The 16,915-nt window shown below is 38.5% G+C and overlaps 1 long non-coding RNA gene across 1 annotated transcript in view; it reads right to left on the bottom strand.

The window, feature by feature from the left end:
- Positions 1–547: 547 nt before the first annotated feature.
- Positions 548–16,915, bottom strand: part of LOC110475799 (uncharacterized) — a 59,178-nt gene continuing 42,810 nt past the window's right edge. The window contains exons 3-4 of the long non-coding RNA XR_002466329.3: positions 7,360–7,387; positions 548–2,882 (exon numbers count right to left, since the gene is read on the bottom strand). This is a non-coding gene — a long non-coding RNA (uncharacterized LOC110475799). The remainder of the gene's footprint in view (positions 2,883–7,359; positions 7,388–16,915) is intronic.

Below are 16,915 nucleotides of genomic sequence, written 5' to 3'. Positions count from 1 at the left end.
GTGAGCTCTTGTTTATCCATGCACATCAAAGTTAACTTTGTTGGTAAAGTAAACATTTTTTTGTTTCCAAAGTTTGCCATTACAAGAGAGGAACTGAAAGAAGATATAAATCCATAGTTTCCCTTTCCTCCACCAGTTTCATCAGTAATTTGCTTTTCCCTTCCATCCATTCCCATCCGTCCATTGGGTCTAACAGAAGGTATCACGAAATTATCTGCTCCCTGTGTTTTTATCTCCAGAATCAAAATTTTGTTAAGGCTTAACAGGGATTGTACTTGTTCCCACTTTCTGAGGAGATGAATAAGGACCAGTGGCTTGCCATGAATTAACAGATACCAGATCTTAATAATATTTCCCCAACTCTGTGTTGCAGAGCCATAGACACTTCCTGCAGAGTCTAAGTGAGAACTGCTGCTTACTTCCTTGTTCTGTATGGGCTGAAATGTCTGAGTTGGAAGCCTTGCTGAAAATCCTTTACATCCAAACAAGACTTTTTCACTGAAATGAATTAACCTAAATCAATAATCTGGTGCTTACTGTGCTGATGGCCAAACAAGTGAATCTAACTTTCTTTGTCTGAAATTGGACACAACTGGACACAACTGCAGAGCTCCATATTTGTAAGTTACATCTGGAAGGGGTTTACAGTTAATTCAGAATGAGTTAACCAATGTCACCTAAAATTAGGTAGGACAATCTCAGACTGTATTAAACAAATGGGGAAAAACAAAAGACAAAAAAAAAAAAAAATAGTAATATTCCTCTACTTCTTACCAGAGGCAAAATTCTGAGACACTGTGATATCTTTATATTCTAATTCAATGGGCCAACCCCCCAGATAGAAGATTTACTCCTTTTTAATGACTCATGTGGCAATTTTTGCCACTTCTGCTACTACAAACCAGCCAGATTTTCATTTCTCTGTGGGTTTTATTCTACAAACAATTTAAGCAAACGTTCACAAGAAGGCACGGTATATATGCTTTGGGTTTTTTCTCTAACCTTTGAAAAAATGAATAATAATGCTGGGATTAAAAAGTTCAAAAGCTTTACATTTAATTGCACCTGACTTCAACGGGCTCTCAGTCCATTCCATGTACCAAGAGGTATTTAAAATCCAGTATTTATAGAATTTTTTTCCATAGGAAAAAATCCAATATTGTTTAAATTTCCTAAATAAAGATATTTATGTATTTTGAAACATAGTAACCAGTAGATGTACCTTTTAAAAAGCTTATGAGCTATCAAAAACCTATTAACTTTAGGCAAAATCTTGCTCACGTAAAAGAAATTAGTATTACAAGATTTTTATAATTTTTAAATCTCCCTAGTCTTGCACCTGAGTTTACAGGTTTCACAAACAACCTTGGCTGGCAGGCTTAAAATTATTGTAATTTTTACAGCACCACACAGAAGAATTGGTTTTTATTACTTGAGGCATACTTTTGCTAAATACATTCATTGAGAAATGATCCCACTGATGTTGACAATCTGATTACCTAGTTTCAAAACAACATAAATTGAAATGGCTGCACTAACACACAAAGCCTCTATTACAGAGATTTATAAAGGAAAAGCTGAGTGAACTTTAATTACAGCAGCATTTCCCATGCCACTGTGTTATAGACAGGTCTATCGCCTCTTGCTCCAAGTTAGGATCATAGTTTTACTGAAAGGCTTTCTGTTTCAGAACCTGCGGCATAAGCTTTCTATTACAAAGTGCCTAGAATTGCACTGTCTAAATCAGCATAAGCCAGTGTTTTTAAAAAGGAAAATCTTGCACCCTGCAGAAGCCCTGATCTCTTCCAGAGCAAGCCAAGTCCAGCAATGGCAAAAGGTTATGAGACACTGGGAGTGGGAGCCATAAAACAGCTGGATGAGATTAGTTGCATTGAAAAAAACCATCAAAGCAACATCAGCTGACACTCAAGTCTCAGGAAATTCAAGTGTTATGATTAGTTCTTCACCTTGCACATAGCCTACTTCCAAAGGCATAAATGAGATAATTAAGGTGAAGGTCTGGCCTAAGTAAATACCCCGAGTCCCATTTCTGGCTGCTGCCAAACACCCTTTCTCCATTAGAGGCATGGCAGCTTTGCTGATTCAGACCAGCTGAGGGTCTGGGCTAGCAGTCAATATGTTACTGTAGTCATTAAGGGGCTGAGGTAGAAGGTGCAGAACAGGCCACAGGTTCCAAAAGCCTGATTCTGTCTTTCACTCATCTCAGAGGTAGTTGCAGGGGGAGGCAAACCAAATTTGTGAACGTTGCAAAAGGGAAACTAAAACTTTATGAGCATCTAGTGCCTAATGCTGCTAAGGATGAAACAACAAGCTTTCTGTTCTTGGGTTTTTGCTGACGATCACCATAAAGAGTCATTAAAGGCTATGGTTTTCAGGTAAAGCTGACACAAATCTGTCATTTGGAATGTTTGAAGTGAAATTAAAACTTTATAGACCTCTATGCACAAGGAATTCACAATTCACACACAATTCATGGATTTCTTCAGACTCCGCTACAGCCCTTATGAGACCACAGCTTGCTGGGGCTGCATGACAGAGGAGCAGAGGAAAGCAAATCAGGAAACCATTCACCTTCCTGACTCAATTCCACCTGCAGTCTGTGCACACTTAAATTCTGCTGTCAGACAGCTTTAACTCGAGCCACTCCCTGGAGGTCATGAAGGATTTTCATACCTTAAGGACAGCCATACATGCAAACACAACCCTTACCTGTCTCTGCACATCTCTCTTTCAGGGAGGGTCTGCCAAAGAAAGGCATTTTCCCAACAGAGATGATCCCTCTCTGGGCTCCAGGATGGAGCTGCAAAATAAAATCCTTGTCTTCAGCCATGCATTATACAGATTTCTTCATCAATACACACCTAGCAAAAGCAACAAAAGAAAGCTCTGTATGCAGAAACTAAGGTAATGCTGAAACTATCTGTGGATAATGTGCAAGTACACATTCTATGTCCAGCTGAACTGTTATAAATCCCAATGATATTTTTGTGATATGTTAACAAGCAAGCAGTGCATAACCAGTTGTGAGTAACACACAATATGTGATTTCCTCTGTCACTGACTTGTAAGAGTGTTTATTTAGCTGTTGCTTGTCCTTTCAGTGATCTAAACCTCCAGAAAGTAGAAATACATGCTGGCCTCAGAAACTGAAAATATTCTCATTAGCCATCCAGATGTTTTTACCTTATACCCCAGAAGTACATTTGCAACAAATGGTGTATTAAAGTAACACATTACCCTGGGTCTCATTTTTTGAGTTGCTGTAACAAGCTTGTCTGGGTCAACTTATTTATTGTAAAGTTGTCACATTTGCACCAAAGCTCTTCGCCTTAAACCTTCAAACTCATTCCTTCAAACAAGTACCTTCTCCTTGGAATTCTTATGAGCAATAAAGCCTCCTTCAAAAGCATCACTTTGAGGTCCAACAAATGAAAAAATTCTTAGCTGAAGACTCCATAAAGGCCTCAGCTTTTCTTTGGACCAAAGCTCTATCACATCTGTATTAACACCAGGATAGAGTAGGTAAAAAACAGTCTATTATAGAAATTTATAAAGGAAAATTGGAGGGCTCTGACTGTATATCAACTCAAGCCTTGTAATAATCACATTCTGAGACTCCTGATGAGTTATGTGCAGGTTCAGAAGCCCAGGGAGAATAGATACTTGAATAATTCTTCTGCTATATCTTATCCTATCAAGTTCAAGAAGAGGATTTCCCTTTCTACCAATGCTTGTTGCCTGATTTTGCATTCAGAAATCAAAAGAAAACAATGCTATGGAGGAGTAACATATTCATGACCATATAAGCTGTACCTTTGTAAATATGATAAATTACCAGAACTAGGCCATCCAAGTAAGGAAGAGAACTTCCCAGTTTTTCTCCTGATCTCTGTTTTCACCATAAACAAAAATGTCTTGCATGGACCATGCCAACTTTCTTCACATACCAAAAGGAAACCCCTCCTTGACAGCAGATATGATCTGAATAAATCACTGATGTGTTCTGGATGGGTGGAGTTTGGGGCAAGATGGGATGAGAGCTGATAAGGCTACTGCCAGCCCACAGAAGTCTCTCCCTGTTGCCTTTGCAAAAGAGCAAAGGCCATGAAGAACAGCACTGTAAAGAAATCAGCTGAGAGCTGAATTTTAAAAGCCTTGCTGCCCAGGCCTGAATTTCAAAAAGTACTGGTCAAATTCACATTTAGCATTTCCAGTATCAGGATATTTTGGCATCCCTTGACCTCTTCATCAGAGCTTCTGGACATCTATTGCCTGCTCCTCCTCCTTCCTTCTCCATCTCCACAGCCTGTTACTTCTGTTACAGCCCATAACTCCTCTGTTGCTTCCAGGTCTATCCTTGTCCACTCTTTTGTTTTGCCTCACGTTATGAATTCTTATCTTATTTAGGGAAACTCAAAGCCTACAAAACACTGACAGGTTTACTCTGCTTCTAGCATCCATAGGCAATGTGCCAAGAAAATCCTCAGCATAAGCCAATCCAATAAAATATTTGATACTATCCTTTCAGGACCGCTGAAACACTTTATTTAGAAAACTCTTTAAGGATTGCGGTGGGGGTTTTTGAGTTCTTTATCTGTGGAGCTCAGGCTTTGCTACTATATAAAGTAAAGCTGTTGTTTCTCTGCTGCAGCATCCCTGTCACTCAGGGACAGCTCCTAACCCCGCACCTCTCTCACATCCCACAGCGATGCCATCACCGCGTTCTGCCGCTGCCGCCTGCGCTGCCCCGGGGCCGGGATGGGAGCTGAGCGCCAGGGCCCTGCACAGAGCGGGGACCGGCAGCGTGGGGGTGTGTGTGTCACAGAAAGTGTGTGTGTGTCTGTGTGTCACAGTGTGTGTGTGTCTCTGTGCGTGTGTCCCCGCAGGGCGAGCAGCGGCTCCGGCCGGGCTGGCCGTCACTCGAGTGCCCACAGTGACATCTGCTGGATCCGCTCCTTCCCGAGCGCCGCTGGAAGGATGGGTCAGGCGCACGCAGGCTCCGCTGCTAGGCGGGGAATCAATCGGCGACACCGATTTGCGATGCGCTGTGATCATCGGTACTGCTGACAGCGGAGCTCCTGAGCGGGGCTGGCACGGCAGAGGGAATCCCAAGCCCTTTGCCATCCCAAGCCCTCCGCCATCCCAAACCCTGTCCTACCCACTGGGCTTCTCCACACAGAGGCCTGAATACACAGCCTTCTCTTGCAGTGCGGAGATAACGTCTGCACAAGCTGGCATCTTCTTTTGATCATTTCACTGAGAGCACTCAGCTCCTGAGCAGAGTGCGAGAGTCACCAGGCTTCTAACAGAGTTGAATCCTTCCAAGTTTTCCCAATCATGGATTTTTTTTTTCCACCTGCTTCTTCCAAGCAGAGTATTCAAATCCTCCAAATCTTAATTGACCAACTTGAGAATCCTGCTAGAGAACATCAAACACATTTGACAGCTTGGAACTGCTTTTCAGTTACAAGATTTTAATAATACTAATTCCACTTAGCAGTTCTACCTCCATGACTTTTTTTCTTTTTTCTCTTTTTTTTTTTTCTTTTTCTGCTGCTGCTGTTAACTGAAATATCTTTCTGTAAAGCTGAAGCTCATCACAGGATTGATGAGCAACTGCTTTGACATTGTGGGTCAAGCCTTTCCAGGTGACCTTTCCATATGCTGACAGTCAGAGCACAAGAGAGAGGCATTGATTGTCCTGGAGATGAGGGGACACAGTTCATTTTAGGATATGTGGGAGTGTGGAGACTCTAAGGGGAGGATTGCTAAGCCAGGATGTTGGTTTTGGTTTGTTTGTTTTTTTTTTTTTTAACAGGAGCATATAAGAGGAAAGAGAAACTGGCAACAAACAACTAAATTCAGAGGAAGAACAGAGAAGTCCACAGCCCATTTTGCAGAACTCAGAGGCTGGGTATCCTGAAGCTTCCAGAAGTGGCAGCAGGACAGAGAGAAGGAAAGAAGGTGTGTATCCAAAACTTACAGAACCACAAAAACCTTTTTCCCTTAAAATTGAATGGGAAATAAGAAAGCCAGGAGGAGCTGACTTATGAATTTTTGAAATCCAAGTTACTTACTTAATTTTTAAACTTTAGTTACCCAGCTACAAAGTCTTGACCCTTCTATTGCCACAATCATATTTATAAAGTGCTTTATCCTATTTTGGAAGCCTGAAGACTTCAAATAAATCATGACCTAACCAGAAAGGCCTCTCTGGAGGAAGTTGTCACCAGTGTGTACAATATTGTACATGGGCAGGGGGACGATTCAGAATGGGAGTTACCAAAGGTGACGCAGATTTTTTGCCTCCCAAAGAGCCAAAAATGAGTTAAATGGCTGAAATTGTAGATTCAAAGAAAGCTTGAAAATGCAACTCAGTTATCATGATCTTGAGTACAGACACATGGCACAGCTATTCAGTTCAAAGACAAGCAGGGATGAAAACAAGACAATCCAAACCCAGATAGGGCAGCTGTCTAGATATTTCCATTAACAGGCCAGGTTTTCTGCTTTCATTTCAACAAAGAAATGTCTCATTCGTGGAGGATCTGGCCAAAGTTTTCAGACTGTGTGAAATACTAACAAACTTCTATTCATGTGAATAGAGAAAGTAAGAGGGTTTTATTAAATTGTAAATCTGCTGCTAATTCATCAGTCTAGTCTGCAAGTGCCAATTATAAAACCCCACATGTTTTGAGGATAAAAATTAAATGTTTTGACTTTGATGAGACTATTCATGTGTCTGAACATGTGTTTATGGTCTTTTCTGGCTGGAGGCCTAACTGCAAATCCTTTATTCTTTAGTGCTACTGGAATAGGAAATAAGCAATAAGAACAGTTTTCACTTCTAAGAAATTTTAATATTTGGCTTTTAGCAGGTATTTCACTGTGTTTCTTAGGAAACATTAAAATCTAGTGAACCCACAAATGTCACCCTGATTCTTAAGATTTTCTAAAGCCTTCTGAGTTTACATTCTGTTGGAGAACTTTCCCACACAATTTCTATAAACAACATATTGTTTTGCATTCCTTTATGGGGGTGGATAAACTTGATGTACTGGTGGTTTGTCCAATGTCTTTAGAGAGGTGGCCCATTCACTCTCCAATCCAATGTCACCTTTGGGAAAGTATAAAAGGTGGAGTCAGAGAAATAAACTTTCTTCTTTACCTTGCAAATAGCAGGTGGCTCGTGTCATGCTTTCACATGTCCTATAGCAACACACAAACTTCTTGGGGGTCTTTTTCACAGTACTTAAAATCTGATCCACAGTAATACAAATAAAAACCATGGGATTTCTGTTTGGCAGAATTGGTCAGAGTCGATGTTTATATACTTACTGTAGATGTGGAGAGAAGCTCTGCATATCTGGGGAAAAAAAAAGGAATCTGAAATATATCTGCCATAGTATATATACTGCCACTACACAGGAAGATTTAGTTTAATGTTGGAGTGATCCAGCACAAACCCTTCTGAATTAATGAAGCAAACTGAGCTATTTCTATTCAGGTGCTCTAACACAAAGTTAAATATTTGTTTTGCTGTTCATTGTGGAAAAAAGTTTGTGGGTTGGTTTGTTTGGGTTTGGTTTGTAGGTTTTTTTCCCAAAATTAAGGAAAAAAAAATCCAAATTATAAAAATAAATTCATCACAGTTACCTGTTGAAAATTCAGGATTATGCAGGGAATTTTTCAACTACATCTGACCAACCCATATTTATATGGGTTTCACTGCTAAATGCACCTCAGCTGCTGGCACTCCTACCAGATGAAAACATTTTAAAGACTTGATAATATTTCTATTAATTTTATCACTGTTTATATAGATACTACTGAAGAGTATTCTCATTTTGTTCCAATCTTGGGTCCTTGGTTCAAGCCTTGAATCCTTACTTCAAAGTTCCTTATTATATCAAAATTTTAAATTCTTAATAATTACTTTGAAAGAATGTGTCCCATTTTCTATATTTTTTCTTGAAAGTTATAGGTATTGAGTTTATTTTTCAGAACATACATGATCTGATTGTGAACATCCCTTTGAATTATTTAAAAAACATTCCACGTGAATAGGAATTCATATTGTTCACTAAAAAATGAGATGTGCCTTACTGTCTTCTAATTTCTGAAAATAGGAGATTGTGGGCCCCTCTTTGAATCATTGTTTGATCAATATTTTCAATATCTTGAAAATAATAACTTTCAATAACATTTTCTTAATTCTCTGTATAGCCAGAATTAATTCTAAAAACTGTGAAAAAGGGTTGAAACATGAATGCTTTTGTTTCCAAGCCAGAATAACCAGGATACAAATATTTCTATAAAACAATACACTGATCTCACTGACAACTTTTACTAGCACTCTAAGAAGGATCATTTTTAAATAGCAAATCTTCAACATTTAACATAGAGGATATGACCTAAAAAATAAAAAACACCAAAAAAAACCCCACTCTGAAATAGCACGAATATGAGCAAACTATTACAGAAACTCAAATTGCTTGTCATTAAGAAGAGGGAGGAAAGCCATCTCTGTGATAAAGCACTACCCTGTAAAAGTATTAACCAGTCATTTAGTCCAGCTGACAGCTCTAATGCTTCAAGAGCTTCAAAGATTTCTCAACTAGAAATGTAGTAGTGCCAAAAATACATCAAATGGGCCTTTAAAAAGTCATTCTATGCCTTCTATTATGCTAACACTGCAACTTTTAATCACTGGCTTTAGCTCCAAGAGTTTATGAAATGAGTGAATTCTTTTTGACCCTTTTCATAATCCCTACAGCATAAACTCATCCTATTGTCTACCCAGTAAGGCAGACAAGTTATAAGGGATATTATCTAGTTAGCCTGCAGCATTATTAACTCATCTGGAAACCACTTGACAGGAAATCACACAGAAGAAGGTAATTATTCCTCTTTTTTAATACTCTCCAGCTATTTGAGTGCTGTTGTCATTCCTTCATGCTTCAGACCAGGTCAAGCTCTCTCCTAGGAACCCACTGGCCCTGTCCTCTTGTGAGAAATAACACAAGTAACACAAAGAGGCATCTCCTCACTGCCTTATACATTCACAGGCTCCAATACCCACTCTAATTTGGAATTACCTGGTAATCAGACAATGTGGGAAATGGACTTGTAGAGAGTTGTCAGGGCCTGACGGAAGGCCCACACAGTACACATCTGCATGCAAACTTCAAGATAAGAAATGCCGACTTAGAAATGCCATAGAATAGGACAGATGTTGTTGAGAGAGAAATGGAGCTAAAAAATGTTTCAAAATATGGCCTTGCAAATAAGACTAGATACTTAAAAAAAAAATAAAACTATAAAAGATACATTGCAGTAAAACCCACAAAAAATAGTTTTAGGTGATTGGCTTTAAAACATCTACAACATAGTGTGACAAAAAATTAATAAACCAAGAAACGCTTATAGTGTTTTGTAGTTAATTCTGATTGTGATAGCGTAAATTATAACACCTATATTATCTCACCCTTCTCATAAGACTAAAAATAAAATAAAATTTTTAAAACACCTCTCAATTATCCCATCTCTAATTCAAAAAAAAGTATTATCCAACAAGACCCCTCTATAGAACCAATGCCTCAAGGCCTAGCAGCAATTAATATGATGCCAAACTGGTGGCAATTCCCTTCCTGATCCCATGCAGGAAAGCACCTTCTTCCAACATACACCATAAAACTTTGGAAATTCAGTAATTCTCTTTCTTCTCTGCTCATGCCCACCAGCAAGCAGATGCTGGATTTCCTGGGCAGAGCACATGGAGCAACAGAGAACACTCTCCCTGGGGTTGTCCTGTGCAGGGCCAGGACCTGGGCTTTGATGATCCTTGTGGGTCCCTTCCAACTCAGGATATTTTATTATTTTACTCAGCCAGCATGCAGAATAGAGGACCTTGGCCATGGATCCCTCTGTGCCCTGATAAATATTCAAGATCTCACAAAATTTCACACTTTTCTTCCATGAATATATGATTATGGTTTGCTGCCAGAAAGTCAAGGGAGGGCATCAACACCAACAAGTGCCTTCTGCTTTTACTACTGGTGTAATGTAATCCCTTTACCTCCAAACACCCAAATAAGAGAATAAAATGACTCTCCCAGGATCTCGTTGATGTAACAGTGATGCATTCAAAACTCATAATTAAACAGTCTCTACAAAACCTTAGGTAAAGTTGTTCTGCTGCAAAAGCTGCTAAATGACAAAGGTGTAAAAGCAAGGGATGATAATCTATTGCCAAACACATCTGACCTGCAAAAATGTAAACCAAAATCAAACTCAGCATCATCTATGAATACCTCTTTTTTTTTTTTTTTTTTTGGCTATATCACAACTTGGGAACATTATTGCTTTGTAGAGTTAAGCCCTGTTTAATGTGACCGTATCCAAATATGAACCAGTCCATCAGCTGTTTAATTACCAGTAGAACAGGCATACCAAATTAAATGCTAGAAAGCACCCCCAACAACTCAAGGCCTAGTTGTTCACTTTGTGTCACATTGATACTCTTAACCCAGAAATTCCTCCTTTCCTTTATAAACTGTTCTCTCCATTAATTACTTTGGCAAAGTGTAGAGGAATCAACAAATCATGGTGAGCAGAGTGGCAGGCAATCCTGTTCCTGAAGCTGGATATTTCATCATCCCAATTCTTTCCCGAGAGCTGCTTATTTTAATCTGTATTTTACAGGGTAGCAGGCTGTTCTTCCATCTCTGCCAGGGGAGTAGGGAGGCAAGTTTGAGGTAGATTTATGAAGAAACAATAATCCTCAAATCACTTGCAATTCCATCACCCTTCAGCCAGAAAATTCTCATTCTATTTAGCATGTGTTCGAAGGGCCCTGGTGGGATGGAAGTGGTGCAGGCACAGACAACTCCTGCCACATGCACAGGGTGGTAACTTCAGCTTGTAAATTATGACACAGAAAGTACTTGTAACAGCACAAGACATCTCTGAATCATGCAGGGAGATGTTCTGAAGCCTCCCTCTGCTTAGTTATTTCTCTTTCCTTCCTCTCAGAAGGCTCTCATTCCCTGTAGACTCTATATAATTTTTTCCCCACAGATTTATGTCTTATTATTATATGCAGACATTGTTGAAGCCTGCAGAAGGAACTAAACACACTCCAGCAATGCTATTCCAGAAGATGTTAAATTTAAACTACTTGTAAAGCAGTTTATAAAATCGAGCTAAGCTCAGCAATAAATATTACCATCAACATCTTTCCATTTTTTCCCCTCAGACACATCAACTCTGTCTCCTGAAGTGGTCTCTGATTCAAATAGGATCTCCAGATCATGGTCCTGCTAACATACTACATTCCAAACACATTTAAATCTTCACAATGATCAAAGATGACAATGTCAACACTCAGAAAAGATGCTCTTTAAAGCACTCTGTTTCTGTCACTAAAATTTTTTACACCAACAGCCTTCATTTCCAGCATAAATTGTAAGAACATTTTAATGAATGTTGTATTTGTAGTATAGCTTATATTTACTTCTCTGTGTTGTATTTCACATCCTCTAAGTTTTTCTCTAGTGCAGTTTCTTGCTTTGCTTCCACAACTCAGCATTACAGAGAAAACTTCAATATGGAGAATATTCTCCAAAACTGCAGCCAGTTAATGCTGCATTTCTGTCTTTTGGAGGAAAAAACCAAGCCTCTTCAGCATTATTAGGAAGCAAATATACCAGAAAAATTTACAAGGCTACCCAGGAAATCACCTGTGAAGGTCAAACATTTTAAACCTCTGGGATACCATAAAGAACATTTCCCATCAAAACAGCACATTTATATAATATTTACATGTATATTTTGACCAATTCATATGGCGCAATGCCATTTACACTGAGACTGACAGGAACTTTCATGGTTTAATGAGAACAAGCTTTTCCTTCTAGATTTTAGAGGTAGAAGGGCCCCATTAAAATGGTCTGGTTGAGCTGCTGAGTACCAACAGCCACAGAAAGTCATCCAGTAGTTTCCATATTGAGTCAAAATAATTCACAGATGTATCAGCACGCCTGTCAAAAAGTATCCAGTTCCATTTAAAGATTTTACTCAGAGAGCTTAAATGATTTTTTGCTTTTTGTTTATCTTACCTAGCTGATATTTTCATCGTGTTTCATGAAGAAATTTTCAAATTCAGGCATCTTTTCTCACAATGGAGATTTTAGGCATCAGCAGCTACTTTTTAACTTTCTCTTCTGCATATAAATATTTATACTCCATATTAATAAATTGAAGAAAAATCTCAAAAATATGCTGCTTAGTCACAGGGGATGAATAGCATGACTCACAAAGACTGAGATGGTAACAAGTTAATACAAATCATGCACTGTACCAAATACTCTTAGAGAGGATCTAATAATCCCAAAAATTTTGTTTTCTATGAGGAATGAAATGGCTCATGTGTCTCTTCAGAAGGTTGTTTTAGTCACAGTAGTTTGGTTAGTTACTAGGATTGTATATACAGTGCACACTGATGAACAAAGCCACCCTTTCATCCATTTTCCAAGTAATTTCTGATGTGCCTCAGTGCAGGCTCCTCACAGCTCAGTGGTGATGTATAGAAGTACCCACACAGCTATCATTATTCCAGGAAAAGGTTTGGTTTCGCTCATCCTACATTTCAAATACAAGGTTTACTGCATTTTCAAACCTTTCAAAACACTTAATTCAAGTGCTAGCATTATAAAACCATCTTTTTGCCAGTATTTATCTCTGCACAGCTCATTAAACCTTTTCCCTGGTGGTTTATTTTAGACCAAAAACAGGTCCAATTATTCTTTCTACTCAGGTGACACTTTAATGGGACCTTGGAACCCCCTTCACTGTGAGGAGAGAGAACTGTGAAAGGAAAACCTCTGTGCTGCTTGCAGGGTCCTCATAATCAAATGGAAAAGCATGGGGGGAAAGTGTTTGGATGGAGGTGAAAAAAAAGGGTCTAATTGAGGGAAGGTTTGATTGGTTGGGTTTTGGGGGAGAGGGAACAGGGGTCACATAACACTTCAAAATCTGACCTAGCTTCTTACAGTTGAAGAGATAAAATAAAAGACTAATTACATATCCAGATATGAGCTGGTGCAAGCTTTTCATCTAAAGCCTGAAAACACAAATATAATTAATTTTGGTCATCACTTTAAAACAGCCACACATAGGGAATTATCAAAAGGTAACTTTTGCAGTTTCCCTCCCCCATCACTTTATTTCTTATTCCTGTCTTTAGCACTGTGTTAAAAATTAAAAAAATAAATAAATAAAAAGCAAAGATAACAAACCAGACCAATCAAATTAACCTAACTATGTAATTTAGGCACCCAACAGCCAGAGACTTCTATTTCACACCAATAATTCAATGCCTTGCATTAATTCTAAGAAAAATCCAGACAAAAAGGTTTATTTTCTTTCCTCTGCCACGACTTCTAAATTCCATCTGCTCTCCCTGTTTCTGTGGGTTGCAGAACCTTTGCACATCTTTCATCTATGTTGTGTTTTTCCTGATGTCCACAGCTACAGCCCAAGTTCCATAGTTTATCATATCCCTTCATAATTCAAGTCAGCAATATCACTAGTGCATAAAACCTATTCTCAGTGGTTATCAACAATGAATGCCAAGTGCAATGAAAAAGTCACATCCATAACTCGTTCCAAGAAGCCTCCATCCAGTCTTTCATGCCTGTTTTAACCATGTCATTTGGTGAGGAAAACTAACACTTCTTAGCTCCAAATACTGTAGTTCAGCTAGAGAGGAAATATCATTCTAATCTTACATACTTAGCGAAACAAAAGTGAAGACTGAAAAGGCTGATGTCAAAATTACTTTCCACATGGATTAACACAGAAAGATTAGAAGGCAAGCATTTTTCTAAAATCAGCAATTTAAAAGAAGATTGTGATTAAAATCTTCATATCCTGCATGTGGATGAGATGGAAAATCAATAGCAGACCATTAAATGGATGGCTCTGGCCCTTGGAAAAGGGGGACACTTCAGGATTTCTTGGAGAAGCACAGAGAGAAGAAGAGAAAACAACCTTTATCTCTGCTCCTTTGTTTTCCCCATGTGGAATGTGGTGTGGGGATTGTTTACCTGAAGTGATTGCTGGATTGGATTCTGGTGAAGGTTGTTTGGGTTCAGTGACCGATTGGATCCAGCTGTGTCTCGGACTCTCAGCAGAGAGTCACGAGTTTGTTAGTTAGGTAAGTAAGATGTAAGTATGTAGAATAGTATAGTATCTCTTTAAATAGTATATTAATGTAACATAGAGTAATTTAATAAAGCTATCCTTCAGCCTTCTGATCTGGAGCAGACATCATCATTACTTCCCACATCCGGGATTTGCCGCATTTGACTATAGATAGACACAGATTATTTATTTCAGAGCTGCACAAGTCTGGGTGCGCAGTGGTGTTCAACAGATCAAGCATGTCAGCTATCAAAACTTTTTACTAATTATGCATCAAACAAAGGATTTAGAGTTCATTGGCTACAAGTGACATAGCAACCCCAAAACATATGTATTTAACACATATTTATCAATTGGTGCGTATCTCAACATTTTATCCAAAATTTTAACATGTTAAGTTTTTAAAGAGGGAGGAGAAGGAACAGATAGGTGAAGAATGGAAATATGATATGAATTTGTACTTAAAGCCTGGCCTTGCTGAATGGGGCAATTTTGTTATTAAGCCCAGCCAGGGCAGGATTTCACATGAATTTTATGTAAAATAATCTTATTCAAATTTCACCAGCAGCCATTTAGAGGTGTAACTGAAAAATTATTTTTGCTTTGTGTGGACACTGGATGAAAATCTGAATAGCATCTTATTTCAAAGATGCTAAAGCATATTTTTTTTCTAAACTAAGAGAAAGAGAGACACTTGCACACTCCCAAAAAAAAAAAAAAAATCACCAGGGGTCAGTGGAAATAGAGCAGAAATCCCACCAGGCATCCCCATACTCTCTGCAGAGTATCCACCAGGATACTTGTCATCTCATCATCAGAAGGGGAACATTATACATGTGCCTATGCCTGAATCCTTTAATTTTAAAGATTAAATCTGCATTTTGCAGGGTAAAGAGCAATTCAAAATGGAAATGGGGGAAAAAAGTTGCTCCTTAGATCTGCAGCACTGTCCTTGGGAAACTGAGGTCAGAGCATTTCCAAAGAAATAAAAATCAGTATTATCCTTAAAAAAATAAAAATTACCATGTTACACTTCACAAGCACTAAATGAAAATATAAACATCACTGCAAAATGTTTATAAACTAAATTATAATTGATTGCTTAAGCCACTTTTTTTTTCCTCTCATTGACCATTATCCAGTAAATTTTTTATTCAAGCTGGCAGAGGTAAATAGCTGTAACTAAACATCTGCTCACTTGATCCAGGAGCAGTCTGATTTGACCAGGCAGATCCAGGCATCACAGGAACATCAAAGAGCACACATAGACTGACCCTGTGTTTATGAACTCCAGCTTTCCTGAATACTTGAATATGAGTCGTAATTCTCATTCCCTTCATCTCAACCAGTCTTCTCTGATGACTCTTTCATTAACATGAAAGAAAATTATCAGCCCAAATTTTAAATTGCAAAGTCTAAGGAAAAAACTGTATGCAACTCCAGCTCAGAGTGGAGAAAAAAACATGAGCTGCAAATGAAATCCACACAATAAAATATTCCTCAAAAGCTATTTAATCCTCTGAATTATGCTCACATATTTTCTGGCTGTTATTTTACATGGACTCTGACCAGGAAATCTATTTCTACAGAAACATTTTCACCCTACCTGCAATTTTCATGCCACCAGTTTTGCTGAATTTGAAATGGGAAGTACAGGAAGACTGACATCTGTGGAGTGCAGATCATGCTGTATTGGGCAGTCCACAAAAGATCCGCTTATCAGAATCTCTGAAGCTGTGAAAATATGGTAATTTTTTCCTGGAACGGTGCATACTGAAAATACCAACAGTGCTGATGCCACCTCAGAGGAAAACAAAGATTTTCAATATAGATCATGAGATAAAATCCTCCTCTCCTAACAGTACAAGCAAACCCATGAATTTTTGAAATAATTTATAATACTGTGGGAGGCAGTATTGCTTTATTGTCATTTATAAAATATAAAGAACCCTCAATAAAATAGGAAAAGGAAAACAAAAGAAAAAAATTGTATCTCTCTTCCAAGTTTCTCAGAGCTAAACCTGCTATGTTTTATACCTGAGCAGTAGGAATGAGACTGGTCTTTTTTTTTTAATATTTTTTTTTAATTAATATAAGACTACTTGATACTGGGACAGGACTTGTGCCAGCTTTGCTGCCAATTGATTGATTCATTCCTCATTGACACAAATGGCCTGAGCAAGCTAAGGGTGCTTTTCATTTCCTGCTGATAAGGAGGTTTTGAACCCAAAATTTTATTCCCCGCAGTTAGGACTCCCATCTTATATTGTTTTGGAACATTTCTCAAAGTGAACCTGATAGAATGTACTATGCATCCTAAAACTAAGACAAAAAAAAAATATGAAATAACACTGTAAAAGAATCTGCCTATTGCTGAATGTTAAAGCACAGGCAACAAGGACTTGAGATGATTATTTGTGCCTTACACGTGAGGGGAGAACAGGTCAGAGAAGACATGACCAAAGAGAGCTGAAATGATACTGCCCTTAATGTAATACACAGCAATTCCCTGGCTGGACAGGGAAATAATGAGAAAAAGGAAAGAAAAGATAAAGTGGAAAATTCACAGTGAGGAACATTCTCAATCCCCTAATGCCAGTGAGGAACAGAACTGCAAACAGGATGCTCAAGAACCCAAATCTGCACACCAACCTCCCAGCACTGCCAGCTTGGCAAACTTGCAGGAAGG

Source organism: Lonchura striata, chromosome 3 (genome assembly GCF_050655825.1).
Source record: "Lonchura striata isolate lonStrDom1 chromosome 3, ASM5065582v1, whole genome shotgun sequence".
Taxonomy (NCBI): domain Eukaryota; kingdom Metazoa; phylum Chordata; class Aves; order Passeriformes; family Estrildidae; genus Lonchura; species Lonchura striata.
Note: the sequence above shows the minus strand (reverse complement) of the source record. Positions and strands in the feature narration are given on the sequence as shown.